Source organism: Labeo rohita, chromosome 19 (assembly GCF_022985175.1).
Source record: "Labeo rohita strain BAU-BD-2019 chromosome 19, IGBB_LRoh.1.0, whole genome shotgun sequence".
Lineage (NCBI taxonomy): Eukaryota > Metazoa > Chordata > Actinopteri > Cypriniformes > Cyprinidae > Labeo > Labeo rohita.
In genome coordinates this window covers 11,794,935-11,822,645 of record NC_066887.1, presented here as the reverse complement: position 1 = coordinate 11,822,645, position 27,711 = coordinate 11,794,935, and the positions used below count along the sequence as shown (strand labels likewise).

At 36.1% G+C, this 27,711-nt stretch overlaps 1 protein-coding gene across 2 annotated transcripts in view; it reads right to left on the bottom strand.

Annotated features, from left to right (window-relative positions):
• The window catches only part of atxn1a (ataxin 1a), a 131,236-nt gene that overhangs the window by 64,896 nt on the left and 38,629 nt on the right, over nt 1-27,711 (bottom strand). The gene's annotated exons all lie outside the window — the stretch shown is intronic.

Here is a 27,711-nt window from a genome sequence, read left to right as displayed (position 1 = left end):
ATGTGTGTGCCTATGCATGCATGTGAGCAAACATGTTTGCGTGCCACTATCGCAGTAGTGGTCCTGACTCACATGCAGCCCTTGGCAACAGGAGGTGAAAAAAATGCAAATAAATAAATAAATAAATAAATAAACTATGAAAAAAAAATAAAATAGGACCTATGTATGCTATACATACATTTATTTAAAAAAATCAAATAAATGAAATATAATACAATAGTAAAATTAAAATTACCCATGTTTAAAAAAAATAAGACATAATTAAATTACATACACAATAATACAATACAAAAAATACCTACCTATGTTTTTATAAAACGAAATAATCAAATTAAAAACAATACAATAGTAAAATTAAACCGAAACAAAATTACCTTTGTAGTTTCTACCCATGTAAAAAATAAATAAAGACAAACTAAAACAACAATAAAAAGAACAGAATTAAATCTATGCATTTAATCTACAATCATGACTAAAAATACAAAGAAATAAAACTATAAAATCAAATTACCTATGTAGTCTATAGTAAACTTACATAATATAAAATTATCAATAAATTAAAAATATATATATTTAACAATGAATAAATAATAAATGCATATGAGTAGCAGGAACCATATGCCAGAATACACCAGAATGCGCTGTGGCTCTTCAAGACCGCCTGTATCGCCTATGGCAGCATCTTGACTATTGTTAACCACAACCGCTATAAGAGCGTATAGTAGTGCATGTGTGTGCTTGTCAATGCTTTCATTTCTCGTTACTACAGTGTGTTTGTGTGTGCGGTTGAGCGGGACGGTGTGTACTCCAGCGAGGCCAGCCACATGAGTGTTTATGATGAGTCACTGCTTGAAACAGCAGGGGGGATTACTTACACTCACTACACAAGCGTGTGAAAGCCAGCATGTGTGTACGCGTGTGAGAGAGAATTACGTCGCTGTGCAGAATCTGCATGAGTATCAGTGGCCATGTTTAAATGAAAGAGGCCAGATCTGAACTCTTTCCATGCGTATCGGGTAAATGCGGTCTTGAGAAAGCTGTTGTGTTGCAGGACACAGGCATGCGATCGGATAAAGCCGTGCAAAGCTGCAGCCAAGCACAGAAACACCAGATACGCTTGGAACACGGAAACTCCTCCCATACACTTCTCTCTGCGCTTGTTCGCCGAGCTGCTGTTCTCGAACTACACCGTTCATGAAGATCAGAGATTATCACAGTGACAACACCTAGAATTCCTACTAGCATGTTAATGACGTTACAGCTGTTATAAGACTTGTAACTTTGAGATCTTCATGTGATAAAGGGCATGAAGTCATTTATAGTGTTTACTTAAAGGGCTAGTTCACCCAAAAATAAAAATGACCTCATGTGTTACTCACACTTAAGCCATCCTACATGTAAATGACTTTCTTCTTTCAGGCGAATATAGTCGGAGTTAAATTAACAAATGTCCTGTCTTTATAATGGCAGTGAATGGCTGTTGAGATTTTGAAGTCCGATAAAGTGCATCCATCCATGATAAAAAGTGCTCCACACAGCTCCAGGGGATTAATAAAGGCCTTCTGAAGCAAATCGGTGCGTTTGTGTAAGAAACATATTGTAGACGTGTAAAAAAAAATCCAAGTTTTCCATCATTATTGGGTGTTGTACAAAAAAAACAAGTTTGTGGAAAATAATCACACTTTCCTGTTTGCCAGAGTCTCTGGATTACAGGCAATAATAATGTTGTAAATAATATTTCTTGCACAGAACGATTGTTTCGCTTCATAAGACCACAATATATCATCAGGAGCCATGGTATTGATTTTGTCTTGTTTGTATATGCTCCTTTTTTTATTCTCAAGTGATGGTAGCCATTGATTACCAAGAACCACAGTATCAGCTAAAAATCTTTTTCACTGTTTTACTAAAGAATAAAAGGTGAACTATTCCCTTAAAGGCTTTAATGACAAACTATAATCCCATAAAGCACTGTGACTGACATAATCAAAATAAAAAAAATACTGCTGATTACCAAGTGCTTTAAGGCATTTAAACATGTATGAAAAAAGACATTAGCAAGCCAGTAACCACCTAAATCAATTATTTAAAAAAGCATTTTTGACAAATCCAAGTAATTTACCATAGAAATACGTTTTTTTTTAACGTTTATGACTGTTATAGCACCAGCTGTGGTCCGATCTCCTTAAAACTTGTCGCATGTGCTCAGCAGGTTTCGTGAAGTTTTCCTTTAGGCTTTATAGGATTTTGGGTAAATTTGGACATGCCACTTTTCTAAACAACCCTATTATAGTTTCCTAAAGGGTAGATTTCAAATTTTTCAACAATTATTGACCTAGAGAGTCCAGAGAATTGTACTGCAGTGGTTTTTCCAGACTGAGTGAAAAAACTAGGACTAGTTCACAAAAGTTTTTTTTTTTTTTTCCTCAATCATTTAACAAACAATCTGATTGACAGCAGTGGTTCTAGAGTTGTCCGGAATGAGGAGTTCTATCATATAATATGAATATTGCTTGTATGTGCTAAAAACTATGCAATGTACAATCGTTTATGCCCTTGAAAAATGCCATATCACCCCCCAGTGGCCGGTTTCTTTCCAATTTCTCACAAGCCATTGGGGCTGTGAATCAAACAGGCCCTCCGAGTTTTGTTCCGACCATCCTCAGTTAACCTTGTCTAATAGGTGCTCAAACTTCATCGGCCAATGGCGGCCATGTTTTTTTTGAGATACACAAATGTCCTTATGGACACTTGTGGCACTTTGGACCAAGACTGTGCTTAGTGATTTTCATGTTAATAAGACAAATGGTTGCATAGGTATAGCCATTTTTATGTTTTTTCGCCTCTTATAGCATCACCAAGTGGCCAAGGTCCACAATTTTTGCCATGTGACCTCAGATTGACCTCTTACATAAGTGTTCTAAGTTTGGCGAAGATATCTCATTCCATTCAGAAGTTAGGCATTTTACTACAAGTGGCCCCACCCCTTTCAAATATTTTGGCATCCCTTTGTGACAGTAAGTCAAAAGTTCTCTCCAGAGAATCTTTCTGCATTGGTTTGGTTCCAACTGGGCAAAAAAACTAGGACTAGTTTGCAAGTTTGCTAGTTTGTATTTTTTTCAAAAATATCCAAAATACCCGAAAGTTGCGTTATCGGTGGTGTGAGTACTACCATATCAAAGTTTCAAGTCTCTGTGACTTACAGTTTGGTCTGCACAATCAGTTTTACGTGGAGAATGCTGATCCTTGGCCATTCTAAGAATTACAATGACAGATAGAACATAGCAAGCTATATAACAACATGGGAACAACCACTGAGAACATTTAAGCAACTGCACAGCAACATGCTAACTACCAAAAGATGACTCAAAAGTGGGACTCAAAACCACATACTAAAAGCCACTGAGAACACCCTAGAAACCTTATAGTAAAATAATCAGCACTAAGGATACCTTAGCAACTGCATGGCAACATGCTAACAACCAATCAGGATTCTTGTTCTGAGAACGATCAGGTGATGCTGACTTTAAGAATACAATTCTCATGTTCATCCACACTAAGCAGCCACAGGCTGTCACAGGCTTTAATTCAGGCACAATGCAGAGGTCATTAGCCACTGACGTGGGCCGATCCTTCCGCTCAATGCTATTTGCAATCCAATCAGCCTTGACTAGGAGCCCAGCTGGTTTTACAGATCTGTCCGTGGGCAGCGAATCACAGCAGCCTACAGCTCACTCACCCAGTTTACAAGCGTCGATGGCCCTTTGCATTTAGCACACTTAGCATTTCTGCCAGACCACGAAGAAAGCAGGAGAAACTGAACGGCTTCACAAACTTAAGTCTAAAAGGCTGAGTCAACCGCACCTGTGCCCTTTCATGCACTTTATCCCCAACATAGGTACATACACACACAAGAACAGATGCTTGCTAGTGGCGTGCGTGCACACATTCACTCACACAAGCAGATGCAGCTGAAATGAAAGGATTTTCCTACACATTGCAAAAATCCTATTCTTAATCAGTGTCTTGTTTTCCAGGAAATGTATCTCAGCAGCCTTGAAACACGATCAGTTTACTTGAGAAGCAAAATGCTGGGATATGGTAAGGGTGATACCACTTATTTCCTCCTCGATCTATCAAAGCTGATATCAATGCTAATATTATACCTCTAGTCTGGTCAGTGTTTTTTTTGTTTCCATTTTAAAAGGCCAAAATGGCAAATGATCAGATTTCTCTCGCTTTTTTTTTTTTTTTTTTTTTTTAAATCTCTGGCTAACCATTATAGAACCCTTTAACTTAAATACGTTCAAAACAAGCATCACACAAACACATAGCAAATGTCATAGTTAGCTTTGTCGTTATCTAGCATGAAAAAACTCCAGATGTGGTTTGTCTGTTGTTCTGTCATTTCTTCATTCGTTCTGTCTCTCTGAATGAGTGCTGTAACTGTCTGTTGCTGTCTGTCATAACTTGTCAACATGCCTGCACAGCAAAATAATTGAAAGGAAAAATGGTTCTTGTTCTGCATAACTATATGCTAATGCACTTTTTTGTCACTTCAGAGTATATGTAATACATTTCAAGCAAAATACAGTTGAAGAATCTGCAAAATGTTAATTATTTTATCAAAATAAGAGGGATCACACAAATTTAGCACCAACCTGAATATGATATTTCACATAAATGACATTCAAAAGTTTATGTATGCTTGATTTTACCGTGTTGTTACCTGAATGATCCACAGCTGTTTTTTGTTTAGTAGTAGTCCCTTGTTTGACCTGAGCAGTCAAACTGCCCGCTGTTCTTCAGAAAAATCCTTCAGGTTTATTTGAACCCTTTCCAGCAATTGACTGTATTATTTTGAAATCCAGCTTTTCACACTGAGGACAACTGAGGGACTCATATACAACTATTACAGAAGGTTCAAATGCTCACTGATGCTCCAGAAGGAAAAATGATGCATTTAGAGCCAGGGGTGAAAACTTTTGAACAAAATGAAGATGTGTACAGTTTTCTTATTTTCCCTAAATGTCATATTTTTTCATTTAGTACAGCCCTTCAGAAGCTACTTACATGTTTCCCAGAAGACAAAATAAGCTAAATGTACCCCGACTTTCAAATTCAAAAGTTTTCACCCCTGGCTCTAAATGCATCATTTTTCATCAGTAAGCGTTTGAACCTTCTGAGATAGTTGCATATGAGTCACTGTTGGAAAGGGTTCAAATACACAAAAATGCTGAAAAATCAAAGAATTTGTAGGACCTGAAGGACTTTTTTAAAGAACAGCGGGAAGTTTAACTGTTTAGGACAAACAAGGGACTCGTTAACAATTATCACTTTAAAAAAACAAACAAAAAACAACAACAACAAAAAAACAGCTGTGGATCATTCAGGTAACAACACTATTATCAAGTGTACGTAAACTTTTGAGCAGGGTAATTTTTATAAATTTATCTATTATTTTCTCTTGTGGAATGTGAAATATCTTATTCAGGTCAGTATTAAATAAAAAAAAAAAACATGCAATTTGTATGATCCCTCTTAGTTTGGTAAAATAATTAAAATTTTGCAGATTCTGCAAGGTGTATGAAAACTTTTGACCTCAACTGTAAATTGTAAATTAGTATAAAGAAACAATTAGGGTCAACATTTAATAGCTAAGTTTAGAATCAAATCTGTTTGGTTACATCTAACATACACATTTGTTCATCTTCAAAACACAAATTAAGATATTTTTGATGAAGTCCGGGTGATCTTGTGAACACACATCAAAGACTGAGAAGAGAAGAAATTGTTGAATGAAGTTGTTATTTTTGTTTTCTTTGCACACAAAGTATTCTCGAAGCTTTAAAAAATTAAGGTTGAAGTACTGGTGTCACATGGACTATTTTAACAATGCCACTACTACCTTTCTGGGTCTTAAATGTGTCAGCTGCATTGCTGTCTTTGCAGGATCAGAAAGTTCTTGGATTTAGGATCAGAAAGGTCGTACAGGTTTGGAACCCGAGAGCATCTCTCAAGGATCCTACTAAAATGTGCATGGTTACAGGCCTTATTAAAACAAATGTAGGGATTGTTCACACAGTTTGATGTATTTCGATTTACAGTGATTTGATACGTCCCCACTGCACACACTAAAGTCCCAGCGGGATCACCAGTTAAACGGCTCTAAATGGGCAGTCCGTACATTTGTGTGGGGAGCGGGGGCCGACATAATCGGTTAGCTTTGCCAGTGCCGTCCTCCTATTTGTAGCAGATTAGGGCTATCCAGAGTTTGACAAACAGCTTTCTACACAACGCACCAATCATGGCTTTTTATCCCATTTTGGGCATGAGGAAGAAGGGCACTAGAGAGGCAGCAAATTACATGTGTCATTATTAATGGACCAGCGCTTGTGATAATGCATCTACATTAAGGCCCACACATTTCACACACACACACACACACACACACAGCTAACTCCCTCCTCACAGCTGTCTGCGCACCTCAGCGGGGCTTTTAGTTCTCAATCAATCGAATCCGCTGCCTCTTACACAAGCATGAAGACGCCCGCACACAAGATGCACAAATCAAGGCACTCTCGCAAAATTCTGACATTCTCACAGACATCAAACAAGCAAGCTTGCACACATACCAACGTGCATCTTCTGCAGGCTTCGCTGTGACGTTAAGTGAAGCAGAAGGTCCAGAGTAACAATAAATTGCCAAACTCCCACGTTCTTTAATTGAAACCTGCTTGCTTTGCTCTGATGCACAGCACAAGTCTGGAAGGGAAGTGTTTGAATTCAGAAGGGCCAAGAGCAAGAACTAAACAGAAATCCACATATTCTGCTACTTTCAGAACAATTTCTATCAAATGGGTTTAGATAATGTGTTTTAAAGGAATAGTTTATTCAAAAAAGAAATTCTGTCATCATATACTCACCCTCATGTCCATCCAAACCCATTAGACTGGTCAACCTTCGAAAAACAATTTAAGATTTTTAATGAAACCTGAAAAGGTCCCTCTACTGAGTGTCTCCATACAAATTCAATCAGAAAGCTCTCGAATTTCATCAAAAATATCTTAATTTGTGTTCTGAAGATAAACGAAGGTCTTACGGGTTTGGAGCGACATGAGAGTGAGTAATTATTGACAGAATTTTCATTTATGGGAGAACTATTCCTTTAAGTTGCATTAAGTTATAAAATATATTTTTTTTCAAAGAAGAATGAAAAATTATGCCAAAGCTTCATTTCAAGTTTGACTTTATGCACCCTAAAAAGTATGATCATTATAGAACAGCAAAAGCTTTATAATTACTCCTGTTATGTGCTTTATTACACATCAGTGCACACAAAAAGGAATCGGCCTCTCCACACTTCATGAGAACTGCTGAAAAGCATTACAACTTTAAGAGGAAGTTGATCTGTTTTGGTCAGTGCATAATGTTTGTGGCCACAGTTTATCTGTTTATACACTTGTCATATGATAGTGAATACAGTCCAGTTGAGTGGGAGTTTAAGTGCCACTACACTACACCATCAGGCAAAGGGAGAGAGGAGAATTAGAAGTGGTCTGGTTTTGGTATTTGCTGCCCAGATGGGTCTCTTGTTTTCAACAAAGTGTTCAACAGACAAAGTGTTAAAGAGAACCATATACCAGCTAAAACAAATGGACACTCCCCCGCATATCCATTAAACATACACTATATGCACACTAACATAAGTCATCCATATGATATCACATGGTACATGCACTGATAGAGATTTACTGCTGTTGCAGCTATCACTCCCATCTTCTCATTATTGATAAGTGCCCTTGTCCTACACTCTGAGACAAGGAGGTTTCCTCAGCGCTCAGGCTCACTCTCACCTAATCAATGTGTTCTGCTTCTTTACGGCTCCTCCAGTGTCTATTACAAACCATCCTGATCCATTTATTGTGTCTGAGTCTGGAGAAATATCGAGATCAGGATGGTGTGTTAAGGTGATCGGCAATGGAGTGTAAACGATGAATCAATAAACTGATGTGTAAAGTACGAAATCCCTCCGTTTCACAGGAGAAGCAAAGAGTGGGGTGGGAATCGAGAACCATACTTATTCAGATTCAGTGCTGTAAATATTTAAGACATACTGCTGCTGCGCAAATAGCATATGTAATAACTCGTAGCAGATCTATACAGGTGGAGCTAGGGAGGTGAAGGATTTCAGAGGAACTCTGATCTCAAGTGCGCTGCGAAATGCTCTAGTGAATGCCAACCAGCCTTTTAAATGTAAAGCAGCAAGCTTATTGGCTGCGTATGCTACATGAACCAATCAGCTTGTGCCAAGTAGTTTAACGCTGTGAATATCATCAGATTGTTTTATGACAGAACTTGGCATTTGAATCTATTTTACACATTTGAATCACATTAACAAGTTAGCTCAAGTTATGCAGCCTTAATTCCCATCTCCTATAGTCAAAATGATGCACACCCTTTCCTCTGCCATTATGTACCGCAGTGTTTGAAACAATCACACTAGAATCTGAATGTCAAATGGCTGTTTCCTCTAGCTGTTCGTTACGGTATACACGACACTGACCCAAGGTCAGTGTAATTATGGGTGCTTATGAAGCAGCACTGCTTACACTGACAACCTCAGGGCAGTTACCGAACAAGCCCTTGAGCTTTTCACTGTTGCCCTATGGAATTGTGGGGGATGGAAAACCACAGATAAACCACAACCTTGAATGAAACCAGACCTCAACTTGGAGTACATGAGAAAAGCAGAAAGTGAGCGAGAGAAATACATTTCCTATATAGATTCGGTGAGATGCATTTTCTCTATAAGCTCGGAGCATAATGTGTAAGCCGAGACTCTGTGTATATTCTGCACAGCTAAATGGACGTACATGCAAGTTCCTTTCACATGACTCATATCAGCACTTCAATGCACCTTCCAACAGGCAGCGCTTTGACCTCTACATGAAAAGACAGGGATGCAGAAGGATGACTTTATGAACCCGAATTCTCACACTGACTTTCTACCATGAATTAATAATAAAATTCAATAAATGGCTGACAATTTTATGCTATTTTTAAACATAAATAAAAAAGATTAAAAACTAAAAATCATTAATAAGCAAGCGTTAAAAGACAGCTAAGGTGATCTAAATGTAAAAATTATAGAAAATTTGCACAAACAATTTAATATCCAATAATGCTCAATGCAAATTATTTGTTAAATATGATTACCAACTGTGCATCCTGACTTTTTGCCACAGCTGCCAATGACAAACTTTATTTATTTTAACCCTCATAACATTTTCAGGTCTGTTTTGGAAGAGAAGAAATACATAATTTCTAAAAACTTAAAAAACTTACTAAAAAGTTTTTAGTAAGATAACTACATTTTGTGTGCATTAAGACCCTGAAATTACACTTAATTTTTGCCACATTTTTCACAATGTTTTTTAAAGAGATATAACCATTAAAAAATGCTAATTGTTTCGAGTTCGGGTCATTTTGGAGCCGGGTATGTGGAGTAATAATGAAGAGTAGGTATCAAAAATACTTTTTTTTTTAAATTATCTATGAAAAATATTATACACACACACACACACACACACACACGTCTGGTTTATTATCTTTGTGGGGACTCTTCATAGGCGCAATGGTTTGTATACGGTCCACACTGTATTTTCTATCCCCTTACCCTAACCCTACCCCTAAACCTAACCCTTACAGAAAACTTTCTGCATTTTTACTTTCTCAAAAAATCTCATTCTGTATGATTTATAAGCTTTTGTACCCATGGGGACGGCAAGCTGGTCCCCACAATGTCAAAAATTTCAGGTTTTACTATCCTTGTGGGGACATTTGGTCCCCACAATGTAGCAAAAACAAGCAGACATACACACACACACAAACCTTCTGTAAAATATATTAAGTGAGCCTTTTCCCCATATCACACAGAGGGAACTGAATTTAGAAAAACTGCAGATTTTGTTTTTTATTTTAATCACCTATAAAGTTACAATATTATAAATATTATTTATATTATTAAAAAAAATAAAATTAAAAATACTGTAAAACACACTGAGCCTTTTCCCATATCACACTTTGGAAATTGCATTTTGTTAATAACCATGCAAAATTATTCTTCTTATTATTCTTTTATTATTGAAAGTAAAAGTTTTTTTCTGTACATCTTTTCAGAGTAATATTTATATTGTTTTGTTCTAAATAAGTATGTTGGTTTCATAAATTTGGGCTCTTTTTGAGCCATAATGGGTAATAAAGTTTCTCAATTTTTAATCAATAAAAAGGAAAAATGCATAAAATAGCATAATAACTTAGAAAACTTACAAAAAGATATATTTTCACATTTTCTCAATAGGAGAAGTTGCTGACCACATCCAATATGGTTTTAGTTGAAAAATATCAAGTTGTATAAAGCAATAATTTTTCAAGCCCAAGCAGAATATGCAAATGATAAATGCAGATTTTGAATGCACTATGAGGGTTAAAGACCAAAAGCCAAACGTTGACATGAAGTGACCTTAAATCAACCATAAATGAACATAAAAACTCTACTTCCCATAGCAAGTCTTCACTTCCTGTTGGGAATCACCAGGTATGGCATCACAGCTTCACAGCCCTAAATATACTGTAAGTGTAGGAGAGACTATTAAATCATGCTACTCATTACCATGTTTCATCCTCTCGTGTGGCATAAGATACGCTTTGGATCGACATGCACAGCTGCAAAGAGGAGTACAGAAATGCTAAAGACTAAAAAAGGTAACAAAAACGGTGAGAACCCTGTCAAAGAGAATTCACAATCACTTTCTCCCTACAGGCATTCCCATTTCCCACCTTTTCGCAGCCTCATCGCATGCTTTTCAGCGAACCCTCGAGCCCATAAGGAAACGAACACAGCAGCCTCCATCGCAGCTGTGAACTCAGCTTGTATTTTTAGGTCTAAAGTAACAGCTCTCCAAACACTGATCTCACGCCGACGCAGAAGGAAAGATTATAACTGTACAGACAATGGATAGAGCATGTGGCGTTCATAGTGGAGTCAATAGCGTAATGCACTAAACCGACTCGGTAACAACCCTCACTATACTCCATCACATTATGACTGAACATACATCATTTTCCAGCACTGTTTCTTTTCATTTGAGTATGCATCGACTCCTCCTGGACCTTGATACTCACTGAATGCACATCATATGCTCTCATGTACACTTAAACAGGAAATGACTCGATGGGCCCAAGCTTTGTGGTCATTCAACACGTTTAAGAGAGGCCTGAGCTTAATGATTAGCATATGGACGAGGGCCATGGGAAAGATTTTAAACACCACTGGGGTCTTTTCCTTAACTGACTCAACTGCCTAGACCACATCCGCATTAAAGATGCAGTGACCTATCAGATTGTCCAGGGTGAATTTCCGGCCTCGGCCTGTCTCTGAAATTAGGCTGTGTAATCTTTCACATCAATGCAGTTCGGCTCATCACCAGTCATATCAAGAGTGTATTTTGATTCAAAACGAAACCTGTACAGTCAGAAGGAAACAATATTTGCAGCTCACTATATTTCCACAACATGGCATATGTCAGAGTGAAAAAATATATAGCTTTTGCAGATCAGCAGTTTTCAACCTTATTTAGGCCAAGGCCCATACAGTCCAAAACAATGTTTGAAGATCCAATTTGATCCAATATGCAGAATGAAAGGGGGAAAGTCACATGAGAGGAGGCAATGCCTCCATCGCAATATGACTGGATACGACTGGTTACGATTGGCTGATCGGTTCATGCGATACAGTAAATCCCGCCTCTTTTGTTATGCACGTTCCACGTTCGCGAATCAGTCTGAATGAACAATAAAATGCCGTTAATGGAAAGACTAATCAAAAAAGTAACTCACACACTTAGATATAAGCACTTTGCTACGTCAAACTAAGACATAAAATGGCCTAAAAACATGATCTGTGAGAGTTTTTAGTGGGTAATCACCTTTTTAGAACTTCTAAAACTTCTAAAAATCTGAAAAAGTAAATCCGTCTGTGACCAATATTTACAGGTCTTTGATGACTCATGATTCAAAAAATGTAAAAGACCACTATTAAAAGAATAGCTGAACATAAGTTTACAAATAAAATATATTGTTTGAATTGTTACTGCCTTGAGTTATCATTTTAGAATAAATGTAAAATGCTTAAAAACACTAACTTTGAGTTTATACTTGCCTTCAACAAATAAATTGTGATTACATCTTAATGTAGATTTTTTTTTATTTTTATTTTTAAGTAATGCTTATTTAACCAAGAAAATGTGACTGGGACATTAATTTACATTTAATAAAAAAAATGTAAGTCTTTGCCTCCTTATGTCAGAACACCATCACAGTTTTCAAATTACAAGAACTGTGTGTTCTTCAGTAAAACTTAAAAAGACCTAAAATGTAATGCAGATAAATAAAATATATTTTTTAATTAAAAAATATATATTTTAGCACAAATTTACAATTATATAATATAATATAATATAATATAATTAGGGATGTCTGTTTAACATGTTAACTTAATTACTTAATTATGAAAAAATAACACATTTTATAATTTAAATAACTTCATTTTATAATTTATCTAGTTGACTGTTGACAAATATGATGCAGGGCAACAACTCCACAAATGCAGTTATGCCCTAAAATTTAAGATATTGGTACAAAAAAATGCCCCTGTAAGTGTTTTGTTTATTTATATATATTACATATCACACAATATCACATGGGCAGCAAGAGCAATATGAAGAGTGCTGATATATCACAAGCTTAAATGTGATTTTATTCAACAGTTCAGTAAATAAGAAGTTGATATTGTGTTATATATTGAACACAATATTATCTGTTTTGCTCAATTTTGCAGAGAACATATTACCTTTGAAGCGACAGCAAAATTGTTGCGCATCTCTGAGCAGCACAGCGGTGTTTAGTTTCTGAATGAATCGCGTTTGAAAGAATTGTGAGAACAAATGATTCAAAAACCCATTCATAAAGAGAGCCATTTAATTCATTCCTGAATGAATCAGCCGTTTGAACAAATTAAATGAATAAAAGAGTCAAAGACATTTACTGCCACCTGCTTGCAGAATTTGTTTCTTATTTAAAGTATCATTTCATTAAAAAAAAAAAAAAAAAAAAAAAAAAAAAGTAAAACATTAAAGGGATAGTTCACCCTCCAAAAAATAAATTCTGTCATCATTTACTCACCCCCATGTCTTTTCAAACCTCTCTTTTGTGGAACATGAAAGAAGGTATTTTGAAGTAAAAAAGCTGTTTTAGTTACTATGACTTTCATCGCATAAACAAAAAAACGTATGTTTTATAGTTTACCTAAATGTTTATGTGTAATAAATTGTATGTTGAATCAAATAAAATATTTCTTTCTAAAGCTACAGTTTGTAATATCTATTTGATACTTTCTCATTTAACACAAAAAATAGCTATAAATAATCTTTTGTGGGTATTTCCAGTCAAATTTATTTTTCGAAACTTTTTTCGAACACGTAATTATTTAGAATAAACATTTTAATTGATTGACAGCCCTAAATATAATATAATAAATATAATAAATATAATATAATAATACTGTAGTACACAATATTATATTGGAAGTTACCTGAGGCCCAGTAATTAAGAAGCACCGGCCTGGCTTGAATAGGGACGTTTTTCTGATTGGTAACACAGTAATTTGTGTTAAATTTGTTGGTTTGTCATCAAACATGTTACATTTTAAACATTTAGACTAATGTGTGCCAACAAATCATGAACAGACAGACCAGAGGACCAGGACCGTCTAATAAAGAGTTTGAGATTTGATTTCATGTTGACTTTAAACGTTCAAAAATAGCAACAGCATGACTTGAAATGGACAGCTATTAAAAATATAGCAACCTTTTCTCATACACATGCCTTGCACTGTATATCATATCTAATATCTCAAAGCTGACCATTACTATAAATGGCCTTTACGACATCATTAAATCAATGGGTTTACAGCAACATGTCATTTGACCACAACACTAATTAAAGGATCTCAGAAACGGCCAACGTTAAAAAAGACATTGGGTATAGAAAGTAACAAATAAGCACACTGATACATTTTCAAAAATGAGAGAAAAGTGATGGTGAGGCGAGAGACGTTTAATGGATTTGCCGTCAAATGTTCAGTTGCTGTCCTACGCAATCCATCTAGCACCCTCTCTTAGTGTACACTAGAGGTTCCTGCAACTCTCTCTCGCGCGTCAGTCGTGCCGCTACCAGGGCATCATCGCAATCACAACACACAGCGCTGGCACTCCAATCTGCCCTGTGACCATGGAGACGAGGAGAGCGTAAAATAACAACACTGCTCTCATAAGTCTCGCTGTACAAGCCGCAGTGCCACTGACACTCAACCAGTTCTTAAATAGAAGCTCCATTTCTTATCCTTTCAGGTCTATCAAACCTTCACTAGTCTATACAAGGGGTTAAAACGGAGTTGAACCTGGGGGGGTTACTTCAGAGAGCTTTGATTCCGATGGTGCGGGGTGGGAATCTTTCATGCTGGCATCCCGAAAGATGGCCTAGGCCATTTTTAAATGTAAAACCGGTGTAGGCAGCGGCTGGCTCATTTGTCACCTGCCTTATCAGTGACAGCAGCCTGCCCCGTGTGCTAGCCAAAGCTGTCAGGAGAAAAACCTGAGGAAAAGCCACCCAAAGCAACCGGAGAATATGGGATGAACGCTGACTTCGCCCCCTCTTCACACCCTCGTATTGGTCCGAGGCTCCAATCAGTGCCTGTCACTGTCGGTCGATGAAATGTGTGTTTTGAGGGGCCGGGAAACCTCCAAACAGGTGTGACAATAAGACAGGGAGAAATGCAAGAGGCATGGGTGGACGTAAGGATGGATACGGGAGGCGGTGGGCGTCCATTTTAAATGACAGTAGTGAATACACGGATTGGCCAAAAAAAATCTAAACAAAACAAAGGAGTATAAACCATGCCTTGAGCAGCAAATAACCGATTGTTATCTTTTTAGTTCACCCAAAAATGAAAATTACCCCATGATTAACTTACCCTCAAGCTATCCTAGGTGTATATGACTTTCTTCTTTCAGACAAATACAATCTAAGTTATATTATACAATGTCCTGGCTCTTTCAAACTTTATAATGGCAGTGAATGGCTGTTGAGATTTTGAAGTCTAATAAAGTGCATCCATCCAAAATAACAAGTGCTCCACACAGCTCTGAGGGCTTAATAAAGGCCTTCTGAAGTGAGTCGATGCATTTTTGTAAGAACAATATCCATATTTAAATTTTATAAACCGTAATCTCTAGGTTCCACACACACATTTTTCTTTACAAAATCCAATTTGTTAACTTATAATTCGCGACCGGTGTTTTGTTTGGCTCTCTCTTCTGCACTTCTGTGTTCGTCACTTCTCACCGGAGCTTACACTATGGCTACCTCCTACGTCATCTTCTGGAATGCTACTTTCTCGTGAATGTTTATATGACAACTAGCAAAAGCTAGTGATTTACAAAGTTTTAAATATGGATATGTATCTGCTACTGTAAATAGACTATGATTAGGATAATACACTATACAACTATAACAAATAAAATAATAAAATAGAACAAAAATAAAATAAATAACATATCTTGATAAAGATACAAAAAAAGAATTATCCATATTAAGTACATTTCACAATAATGTGTCTCTGAGGATTCAAAAATAAAAATCTACAGAATAAAATTCTTAATTTTTCTTAAGATAAGAATATTTTGTATTTAGAGAAAAAATTGTTTTAAAGAAAAAACACTAATAATTGAAATTCTGAATAAATAAATAAATAAATAAATAAATAAGCAGAATATTAAATAATAAACAGAAAATTAAAAAGATCAGAATTTATTTGAAATATAATTATTTTATACCACTACAATTATTTATATCTATAATATATTAAATGTTTTTGTATCTAATTATACCTATATCTAATTTTAAATCTATTTACATTTATATGTATAACCATTCATATTTGTTCATAATTGCGCATATATTTTACATAATATCATAATCATGGAAAATAAATAGAGACTGTTTATTGTCTTTTTTCATATTGCTGTTGGCACCGTTTTATAAACGCAATGAGGCACTTAAATCCAAAATATGATTTTACCATAATCGAGTTGCCTGGTGAAATCTCCCAAATCCAAGTTCTGTCATGAAACTCTAGATGGCGCAGGCTGATTGGTCATTAATGCAAACTGATGATATTCACAGTGTTAAATTACTTGGCACAAGCTGATTGGTTCATGTGGCATACACAGCCAATGAGCTTGCTGCTTTACATTTAAATGGCTGGTTGGCATTCACACTGTGCTGAGTTCAGAGTTTCTCTGAAACCCTCCACCTCCCCAGCTCCACCTTTATAGATCTGCTACGGGTTACTATATATGCTTTATGTGCAACAGTGTATTGGTAGATGTAATAGCAGTAGCATGTTCCTGTTGTTCCTTTGCAGCAGCAGCAATAATAAAGTTGTTATGATAGAACTGTATAGAAAACCTCAAACATGTTCTGATTGTGCCATGTAGCATTTTCAATGGAAACTAATCGTTCTCTGAAATCTTTTCACTTTTTCTGATTGCAGTATCCATTTACTTTAAAAGCCATTTGTTACATCACAATTACAGTAAGCAGAACAAACACACTAAGAAAAATACCTACAGTGTAAAGTATGAATGTCTTTTCATGCTGATTACATGAAGCTCTGCTCCACTGAATAGACGCTCCTGCACACAATGCGACGTATGTGCAGGTTCATGTGCGAACGCGCACACACAGACGCGCCATTCACACCTACAAACCCCACACTCTCACTCACTAAACAAGTTTTTGCTCACTCAGAGTTGTGAGTGAAGAGAAACACCTGAGAGAGTGTGAGAGTGAGAGAAAGAATGACAACCACACCTCACTCATCATATTCATCTAGACGGTGAGAACAGGTTGTCCCTCAGAACGACTAGATGAGGCGTTTCCACCGCCCGCATTAGCCTTACAAAACCATTCCCGCCCGGGTCTCTATATGTGGGTGAGTTATGAGAGAGGGACCAGGCAAGGACAAGAGAACTGGCAAGGCATTTTAATTATTCAGAGTCAGCGCTCATTTACACCAGAATGGCTGCTTCGACTAAGCTCAGAGTCTGACATATGACTCACATAAAGGATTTAGCTAAGTCCAACTGGAAGTACGTCCATGCTAATTGAAATGTATTTCTATTAGCAGGCTGATATAGTCTCTGTGATATGCACTAGCACTTCCATTTAAGGCAGGGCAGTGTTTACATTACATAGTTGAGCAGTGAGCGCTTACATAACAATGGCATAGTGAACATGCCCAATGCGCAGATCACAAGAAACATTTTTACGGAGCTATGAGGTCACTGTTTATGTGCTGTTAGTATACGGTCTATGGCTATATTTGTAAAGGAATACTAGCATACTGCTTTATACATACACAAAGGGTAATACACTGGGACTGTGTAAACACAAATGTGTGTAAACAGTCTTTACACACAGTATTTTGGTTGTCTGATCAAATGATACTCAAATTAAAATGAATATTTCTTCTTGTTTATTCATCACCCTGCATATAGAAGGGCAAGTGCATTTTATGGCATACATTCTGAATGTTGCAGAAATAGTAAGAGGAGTATACTTGTACACTATTCCAAACACAGCCAAGAAGTTTAGAAGATTACCCAGATTAACTAGACCTCACATTTCTGAGGATTCTGAGAAAAACTTTTAAAGCTTTGAAAAAGAATGTTCTAAAGAAAAAAAAAATAGTAAGCATCCAAATTCAGTAAAATAAAATAAAATAAAATAAAATAAATATAATAAAATATAATAAAAAATAATAATTCAGTAAAATAAAAGAAAATAAATTGTTGATGAAGATAAAAAAGCATTACCCAGATTTACAAGACTTTGCAATAATGTCTCTGAGGATTCTAAAACAACCTAAAAATTAAAATTAATAATTTTTCTTAAGATAAGAATATTTTGTATTCTGAGAAAAACATCTAAAGAAAAAAAAATTGTAAGCATCCAAATTATGGAGAAAAAAAAATTAAACTGAAATTAAAAAAAAAAAAAAAATAATAAAAATAATAATAAAAAAAGAATGTTCTAAAGAAAAAAAAAATGTAAGCATCCAAATTCTCGGGGGAAAAAAACAAATAAAAATAAAATAAAATAAAATAAAATAAAATAAAATAAAAATGCAGTAAAATAAAATATAATAACTTCTTGATGTCGATAAAAAAAGCACCCAGATTAACTAGACTTCACAATAATGTGTCTCAGGATTCAAAATCAATCTAAAGAATAAAATTCTTTAAATAAACTCTTAAAATAAGAATATTTTGTACTCTGAGAAAAACCTCTGAAGATGTTCAAAAGGAAAAAAAAAAGAATCCAAATTCTGGAAAATAAATAAATAAATAAATAAAATATTGATGCAGATTAACTAGACTTTACAATAATGTGTTTGAGGATTCTAAAACAACCTAAAGAATAAAATTCTTAATTTTTCTTAAGACAAACAGTATTTTGTATTCTGAGAAAAACTTTTGAAACTTTGAAAAATAATATTCTAAAGAAAAACCATAATAAGAGCAAATTCTGGAGAAACAAACATAAAAAATAATATTTCATAATATTTTACTTGTATAATCTAGAATACATTTAGGTTTATCAGATATTTGTGTTCAAGATGTAAATATTGTGGCTTATCAACAGGCAATGAAAATATATGAGAAATTTTCCAAGTATCGCACCTAACATTCTTCTTATAATTAATTCTAAGAACGTTTTAGTTTATTTCTTAACGAGATTTTTGTGAATCCATCCCTGCCTACAGAACACACAACATTGTTTCAGTTCCGTCTGTGCTGTGGTTGCCAATTGGTCAGTAGAGTCTGTAGCATGTTGCCAGTACAGTATGTGTTGATTTCACAGTAACTTGGTCAAAGTGACGATTTGTGTTCTGTTTAGTCATAATGTCTATAATGATGAGGACAGTAGAGTCTGTTGATTGTTCGCACTGTTTGTTTTTACTGGAAGGAGAATTGTAGACTGAGTCACTGTCTTTGCGTTCTGATGTGACATTACTTCTCTGATCACGTTCTGCTTTTGTCTGTAGTACTCACTCACACACACACACATGCGCGCACACACACACACGCCTATCTCCCTGGATCCCACTGCCAACGCGCTCTAAAAATATCTGCATCAGAACTCTCCTAGCTGTGTGTGTGTGTGTGTGTGTGTGTGCTGGGATGAATCATTCAACCAGAGAGAGCTACTCAACTGATCCCTCGCTCTCTGTCTCTGTGAAAGAAAGAAAGAAAGAGAAACAAGGGAACAGAGAGAAAGAGAGAGAGATAGTAAAAGAGGGCATGATTTTCCAAGAATGGACTACTGAATACATGCTCTCACAATTACAACCAGCGGCTTCTGTCCAAGTAGGCAGCAACTGCTCAAGAATTTGGATAAGAAAACAACTGACAGTATAGAAATAAAACAAATGTAACGAGATCAACTAGAGATTTGTTGTCTAATGGTCTATTAATGGTGTTGTCTAAAGTGGCCATTAATAATAGCCTATTAATTGGTATAATATGCTTTTAATGTATGATTTTCATTTTTTCACACAACTTAGTTTAGTGTGTTAATGTAAACATACAAAAATACTAATTATTGGTGGCTTGTTCATAAAATAAGATAAGTGGTGTTTTATATATTGTAGGGGTTTTCAATTTTTTTATACAAAGGATCCTTAAATATGATGAAACACTTGCTAAAATATTTCCTAAGTTCTATCTTTCATAAAGACATTTTTTAAACTGAATGAGAAAAATAGTATTATATTATTAAGACAATTGTGTGCTAAATTAACTGCCTGTTTAAACACAAAAAATAGATTAAAAAGTTATCTGGAAAATATTTACTTTGTATTTCATTTGACTTTATTTTAAATCTTTTTTTACCCAGCATTTAATGTCAGAATTATTTTTGTAGTGCAAATATTGCTTTAAAGCAGCAAAAGTAATAATATACTACATATAATAATATGCATTTATATTCATTTTAATAGAGAATAGTATCCAACAAATCCAAGGACACAAATACCAAAATAAGATTTTAAAATAAAAATGTATGCAAGTTTGTTTCTTACTGCTGTAAAAAGATTAAAATAATTGTGAATACCGTCATTACTTATGACCTTATGACCTTATTTATGTCTTTTAAAAGCAGAATGAAACGGTACTTTTTAACAGCACTGATTTTTTTAAGGGGGTCATGACATGGATTTTTTTTTTATTACTGAATATGTTCCTTCAGGTTTACTTTAAAAGCTTTAGCACAAAAAATTATTATTTTCAACCCTCAATCTGACCCTCTGCACTGTAAAAAAAACAATTTGTTGAGTCAACGTAAAATAATTTGCTACCCACTGCCTTAAAATGTTAAGTTCAGTCAACTCAAAAAAAGTTTAGTCAACTTGAAATGTTAAGTTTAAGTGACAACTTAATATTTGAGTTGATTCAACTTACAATTTTAAGGCAGATGGGTAATGAACAGCTTTTAAGTTTAGTCAACTCGAATTGTCACTTAGTTTCAAGTTGAACTAACTCATCTGAGTTGACTGAACTTAAAATTTTAAGGCAGCAGGGTAACAAATTATTTTAAGTTTACTCAACAAATTGTGTCTGAAATGATCTGTTTTTAAGGGGTGGGTCCTTTAAGGCTTCTCAGTAATCGGCCACTGTTATGATTGGCTAATGTCACTGCATAGGAAACAGTATCAACGCCCCCTCACTATTGCATAGTGGCAGTAACAGTAATTTCTACACTATTCAAGCAATGCGCCGTTAAGCTGCTGAACGCCAGTGGGCGTGGCCTATGGCGAAAAGATGCCTTGCTCTGGAGGTGTTCATGCAAATGTTTGTGCCTGGGGAATGTCATCTTGCACCTCTGATCCAAACAAGCCCTTTTTGGAGCTTGATTAAATAAATGCTTTGTTTATAATGAGAAGGACGTTTTAAGCTACGAAACTTGCAGGATGTTTTAATGGTACAAAGACCTCTTATGCCAAAAGATCAAGGGAAATTTGATTTTGATGTCATGACCCCTTTAAACTTGATTTTTAACTAACTAACAGGCACCTGGAAGCCATCTTGAAAACCCATTCCATCTATAAACCTTGTAAACATCAAAGGGAAATTATGTCTCTATCAAATGTAAATGTAAACATCGTTTAGTTACACAAATTGGACAAAAAGGCCCAGAGGGGAATTTGGCTCCTCATTTCAAAAGTCCAGCACACGCCACAGATCGCTGCATGCAAATGAGCATTTTTGAGTGTCGCTGCATGTTTTGTACGTGTTGATTAAACACTGCCGTGCGGTGTTTGCATTTTCACAAGGGTGTGACAGATACGTGCATGCTCAGGTTTGCATTCCAAGAACTGCACTTCCTGTCAGTCAAATGAATTAAGTTTCACACTGAATAACAATGAACGAGGCACAGGAAAGAAAAGCGAGGAAAGCGTGAGTGAGAGTGAAAGGGTAAAAGTTAAAGTAGCAAGCGACAGAAAAATAGCGACATTAATCTCCCCCAGGATCCATCAGACCCGGCAGGACCCGTCAATCACAGAGACCTCGAGCATCTTGCCGCACATTATGGAAGCTGTCCGGCCTGTGAAAAACATTCACGCGCACACTCACACACACACACTGCCTACGATAAACACATCACCTCCCCCGCCTTGCACCTTATCTGCCACATGTCTTTCTCTCGCAGCTTCAGAACGCAGAAAGACCTGGCGCGTCCCTGCCGAAGGCTTCCCTTTAATTCTTCCTCAAAATCTCACATGAGGAATGACTCATCTCTCCCTGTCTCGGTGAAAGACTTGCTCTGTTCTCATCCTTCTGGCTTCTTAGTGGCCAGTGTCCCTGACCCAGACAAAACAGCCTGCAGGAATGTACAGTATAAGAATAACTACGATATATTTATACGAACATTTTACCCGTTAGTACTTCCATTCAGTTGCATGGCTAGTGCAAGAGTACATAATCTCTCACACAAAAGCAGAATTTTTCTAAACACACAGGTTGTTTTTTTCCATTGCAATTACACAGAATTGGAAACGGGGCAATGCAGACGTGAAAGCACTAAGAAGTATTATTAAAGTAGTGCTGGGAAGTTTGACCAAAAATTTGTATCACATTTTTAATGTTTTTTTTTTTCTCTGACTGTGCCTTTATATTAATCAGAATGCATGAAACAGTTGCAAAACCACTGCATTTTAATCATAATCCAAACAAACATGCTACACATAGCATGAAGAGTTTTTAATGTAAATTAGATTGCATAATTTCTAAATTTGAAGCAAGAATACAATGGTCTAGCTTTGGTTTTGTGAAATTATGCTACATCAAACAAATCTGCACAAACCAAAAGCAGCAGATGGGCTGAATGAGATGCAAATTCACTCTCTGACAGCAGGTGGTGCTTATGAAACAGCAGTGATATGAAGTTTCCTTGCTGTGCTTTTAAATACGACATTAATATGCCTTAAGTACGGTGGCCGAGAGAGCTTAACGCGCTGCAACTTAAGAAAACAAACAGAACAAAAAGACAACAAATTAAGAAAACATCTTCATCAGTTCGAGAACACAGGCGCTGCAAATCCTCGCAATGCAAACACAAATACAGAAACGCACTGCAAATTCTCACAACACAACCGAACACAGAAACGCACTGCAAATAGCACGGACCACAACGGAAATGTTTCAGGTGGACCTCAAAAAGTGACAAACCCAGCTGGGACCTGAATTTTGACCTGATTTTAACCATTAATGAAGCACTGCAGAATTTTGAACGTTATTTTTATTTGCATATATTTATTTATTTATATATTTATTTGCAATTAAGTTAATAACGTTTCACAGTTAAGTGTGTAATTCGTCAGATTAGTCTAATAATATCCAAAAGACCAATGAATCGTATGATCAGGATGTTAAAATAAACAAAAAACTCACCTTTTAGTTCACCGACAACACCTCTACTCTGATCAAAAGCCACTGAACAAATGATCAGGTCCCAGCTGGGTTCGTCACTTTTCGACGTCCCCCTGAAACATTTCCGTTGTGGTCCGTGCTATTTGCAGCGCGTTTCTGTGTTTGCAGCGCGTTTCCGTATTTGTGTTTGCGTTGCGAGGATTTGCAGCACCTGTGTTGTCAAACTGATGAAGATATTCTCTTAATTTGTTGTCGTTTTTTCTATTTGCATGTGTTTTCTTAAGTTGCAGCGCGTTGAGCTCTCTCGGCCACCGTACTTAAGCCCCAAGTGCGCTAGCGTATGCATACAGTCGAACGCGTAGCCTTTCAAAGTATACTCCATTTGATGTGTGTGAATGTGAACGTGAATTATACTATTAGTTGTGTGTTATTAATAGTTCTCTAACCATTGCCATCCAGTTGACAGGGTTCGCTTTGGTTGCGCGTTCGCTTTGTAAACAGTGGGTCTGTAGTTCCGGCTACTTTCCGCGTGACCTTTCGACGTGATTCAATAGTACGTAGCATTGTGGACACACATCCCAAAGCCTGTGCTACACGAGCTTTGTGCTTAAAAAGTATACAAATTTTTATTTTTCGAAAAAAATTACAGATCGTTTTGCTAGATAAGACCCTTCTTCCGTCGTTTAGAGCCCTTTGAAGCTGCATTTAAACTACATTTTGGAAGTTCAAAATCGGGGCACCAATGAAGTCCATTATATGGAGAAAAATCGTGAAATGCTTTCCTCAAAAACCATAATTTCTTTACGACTTAAGACAGAAAGACATGAACATCTTGGATGACAAGGGGGTGAGTAAATTATTTGTAAATTGTTGCTCTGGAAGTGGACTTCTCCTTTAAAATATCTGAACTGAATGATTCATTCTTTCTTTTTCTGATGAACTCTCATCACCTGAATTAAATATCAGTCTGTTCGACACACAAAGCTATCATGTGGTGCTTCTGTGCACTTTTTAGAAGCTTGAAAGCTCCAGTCCTCATTCTTTGTGATTACATGAAAATTAGCAACCAGATTGCTCTTCAAAAGTTCTTCTTTTTTGTTCCATGTTTGAAAGAAAGACATAAGAGCCAAAATAGAGCCAATATGAACATATTTGATGTTTAAAATAAATAAATATTGAGTGAGACTTTGATCAAAGAGATTTCAGTGTGGGTGGAACTACCCGTCGACTGAAAAAAGACACCAAAACACAACGCTGTTGAAAAGAATCTATGCAAACTGAAATAGCCACAAATATATTTGGTTGTAGTTGGTTAAAGAGTACAAACAAATATTAGTAAGAAAAGTGTGGACAGAGACACGTAACACTAGCAGAAATCTAATTATAGTTGAGAGATAGTCGTCAGTGATATCGTAATGTAACAATGTAAAATAATAACGCTAATATGTGGATTTGCAAGGCATGGCAGATAAGGATGTTTCAATTGTTTTGTTTCATTATCTGCTCGAACAAAGAGCGAGAAAGAAGGGTAATAACTTCTTTGAAAAACAGCAGCTTCTTTGAACACATTTCACATTGTCTGTGAGACATCCGGCCTACGGATGACCTTTCCTTTTAGTTTTTATCAGGGAGGCCACGAGGGAAATGACAGCGCTTCAGTACGTCCAGCGCGCTGATGCTATGCCAAGCATGCCAAAAATAATAGAAAAGTCCACAAGATGTATATTTTCTTTAAGCATTTTTCATGTGACACTGACCTCCTACGATCCTCAATTCTGTTCATTCACAATATAATTTCATATAATGCCTACGAGGATCATTTTACAATTGTAAACATACTGTTAGCATTCATTTGTCAGATCGAAAACACTCTTGAATCTCAACTCTCAGGCCATTACGAAGCTATTCTTCCCCAGTCGCCCTTCAATCGATACACTTCAGCCACAGAGGAGGAATTAGCTCCTAATAAGCTGCAGATATTAAAGATCATTATGCAACACTTTCTGTACACAGTATCTCTATAGATACTAGACTGGCCGCATTGTTGTGCAGTTTGTGCCGAGAGCCGTGGAGAGTACAGACGCTTGTCGTTTCAACACAAAGACTCACTTGAGAACGGACTAACTGGAAACGGGCCAATCGATGGAGCTGGCGGACAATCACACAGCTGAAAAACACCTCCAGCCCTCCCTGTTCTGTCTTTTCCAAAATATCGCTGCTGTAAACAATGGTGATGTAATGATTTATTTTGTCGCTCTCATTCCAAGTGGAAATTGTAAACATTTATCTACTGTATGAGAACGGAGGCACGACTTTCATAATGTGACTTGCCTGAGAAGTCCATCTCCTGCATGGTAACGGCGGCAGGGTCTCCCTGTACAGAGACAGTGAATGGATATGGGGGCACTGTAATAAAGACGTGAACAGCCCCTTTGCGGGGGGGAGAACCTTTCTGCTTGGTACACTACAAGCTTTTGGTAATTACCAGAGTGCCAGAGAGCATATGAATAAATTCATGAGCTCTGACTCAGGTAATTAACTCATTGTTTAGTAATTAGAGATCAGGGGAGAGAGAAAGAGAATGAAAGAGAGAAAATGAGGAGAACATTTGTAGGGGATGAAAAAAAAATCAGGAAGGGTGAGAGGATGAGAATAACAGCAAAAGGAATTAAGAATGAAGTCAATATTAACATAAAACAGTACTGTATGTAAGTGAAATATAGAAAAAACTTAAAAGTAAAATATATTAAAAGGAAACTACTCATTTTAATTACAGGCCTGCTTGTCAGTCAGACTTGCAGTGAATCAGTATTAATGTAATATGCACTACCGTTCAAAAGTCTGGGATCAGTTAATTTTTTTACAAAAAATTAATACTTTTATTCTGCAAGGATGCATTACACTGATCAAAAGTGGCAGTAAAGACATTTATAATGTTACAAAAGCAGTTCTCAGTTTTAAATAAATGATGTTCTCTTAAACTTTCTAGTCATCACAGATTCGTGGAAGAAAAAATGAAGTACAGCTTCCTCAAAATTGTTTTCAACAAACTCAACACTGATAATACGAAATGTTTCTTGAGCCACAAATCAGCATATTAGATACATAGATTTCTGAAGGATCATGTGACTCTGAAAACTGGTGTAATGCTGGCTGAAAATGTCTTTTGATTTAGCTCAAATATTTCTTCACCATTTACATGGTTTGTACCAGTATTTAAAATGAGATAATGCAGAGGGATAATTGAGAAGCACTTGCTTTAATTGTATTTGTTAATATTAGTATTAATATTTAATGTATAATATAATTACCAAGCTATTATCACAAAATGACCCAACAGTGTGTTCAGGACTCTAACTGTACACTACCAGTCAAAAGAAAGCCTCTTCTGCTCACCAAGACTGCATTTATTTGATCCAAAGTACAGCAAAAACAGTAAAATTTTGACTGTTTTTTATTTAAATATTTTTAAAAGATAATTTATATCTGTGATTTCAAAGCTGAATTTTTAGCATCATTACTCCAGTCACATGATCCTTCAGAAATCATTCTAATATACTGATTTTCTGCTAAAAAAAAAAAAAAAAAAAACTTTTTATTTCAAATAAATGATTATCTTTGGATCTTTCTATTCATCAAATGATCCAAAAAAGTACTTAATTGTTTTAAATATTGATAATATTAATAATAAAAAATGTTTCTTAAACAGCAAATTGGCATATTAGAATGATTTCGGAAGGATCATGTGACACTGAAGACTGGAGTAATGAAGCTGAAAATTCAGCTTTAAAATCACAGGAATAAACTACATTTTAAAATATATTAAAATAGAAAGCAGTTATTTTAAATAGCAAAAATATTTAAAAACTGAGTTTTTGCTGTACTTTGGATCAAATAAAAGCAGGCTTGGTGAGCATTAGAGAGCATTAAAAATCTTTTGACTCGTAGTGCACATTATCCCATTTTAAACATTGGTACAAAGCAAATAAATGGAGATGAATATTCATTTGAGCTGGATTTATTTTAGCACATGAGAAAAAAAGCCCGCCGAGCGATACAAGAGACATAAAGTATACAATTATGTAGAAAATTGGTTTGGCGGTCATTATTCGAGAACATTTCACCACAAAAGGCAAAATTTACACACGTCATTTACTCTCAAGCAAGAAAATAAATAGCTCTACCCTCAACTCCGCTCACATACTCGGTGGTAGTGATAGTTTCATTTTTTGCACAAAAATGTTACTATCAACTTGGTACCCGAAGTACCAATACTTTTGACATCCCTGTTGGAGACTAATAAAAAAGGCTGAGAGACTTACAGAAAAAGGATGCTGTAGAATGACACCGAATGAAGGGGAAAGAGAGACTGAGTGGATTTCCATTTAGACTGACAAAGGGGGACTGGAGGAGAAAATGAGGGAGTGTGAAATGACACCAGAGGCAGAGAGAGATCCCTGTCAGAACTCAAAGCTGAACAGACACTCCTGACGGGCTTATCCACGCACCGCTGGGCCCGAATACAGCTCAAGCAGCATCAGATCCTGTCCCCACAGACACGCTACACGCATACACACAGCCAATCCCACCGAAACGT